Source organism: Penaeus monodon, chromosome 24 (genome assembly GCF_015228065.2).
Source record: "Penaeus monodon isolate SGIC_2016 chromosome 24, NSTDA_Pmon_1, whole genome shotgun sequence".
Lineage (NCBI taxonomy): Eukaryota > Metazoa > Arthropoda > Malacostraca > Decapoda > Penaeidae > Penaeus > Penaeus monodon.
Window position 1 is genome coordinate 39484040 of NC_051409.1, and position 1185 is coordinate 39485224.

Consider the following 1185-nt stretch of genomic DNA (forward strand, 5'->3'; position numbering starts at 1 on the left):
GGGCAGAAACACACACAAAAAAAAGTAAATGAAAGGTTGACGAAGTGCCAATTCTTTAACCGAGTCTATTTTTTGGATTAACGTTGGAAGGTTGTGGGCTGTTGTTCGAGAGGGAGACGAGACGGATCGCTTTCGAAACCGGGATGGTTGATGTTGCCGTGTCTTGCCGCCGGTTCTTTTGGCTCTGGGAAAATGTGATTTTTTTATAGAGAGAAAACATAAAAAATATATATATATAACCAAAAAAAAAAAAGAGATGAAAGAGTGAAATATCCAAATACCTGTGAGGTGTTTTGTTAATAGGGTTGTTGGAAAGTAGTGTTGGTGATGGTATTTTTATGATGAGACTATATTAAGAAAGACTGCTATCGCCCCTGTTCATATATACTGTACCCCTCTATGGATCATCAACGAAATAGATTAATGATAAAAGATAGATTAAAAAGATTTTAAAAATAAAAAAGATAATTCTTGTTGAATAGATTTGCTGTTAAAACAAGAGAGAGAAACGCAGGTCAGCAGATAACATTCCTTTCCCCTCTTACCAGTATTTGCGTTCTAGTCTGTCACAAGGCCACTCAAAGCGAGGCGTGGGCGGTGGTGTCAAAATGGGAAATAAAATATAGATTATATATATATTTGGGGCGGTGTTCGGAGTGAGGGGCGTCGCTGTGTCATGGCAAGGAAGAACAAAAATCAAGAACAAAGTCTAGTCACCCCGCCTGCCTCCCCTTTTTATCACGCCCACACTGCGTCCGACCCGCCCACCCCGCCGCACTCTCTGGAGCCCTTGCTGCGCCCATGGACTGCCCACCCCCCCCGACTGCGTACCCCAACCCACGCCGCTGCGCACACCGTATTTCTAGCTACTTAAATGGAGACTTTCCTCGTGAGTTAAAAAAAGACTTCTTAACGCCGCAAACAGCTGCCGGCTCGTATGGTCATGCTTGTGGTAAGGATGAGTACAGTACTTTCACTATCGGTAATGCTAACGTCTGGAGATTGTCTTCATTGTGATATGATGAATAACTTGTATTTCTAGTCTTCTAATGGGTATCGCGCGTTGCATACCTCCGCTCAGCACTGCAGGGAACTTGTGTGAAGGGAGCCCCGAGACTCTTGAACTCGAGCAGCAGGTCAGCTCAGGCCCCGAGGTCACAAAGTGCGCAGACGCGTGTTCGGCGT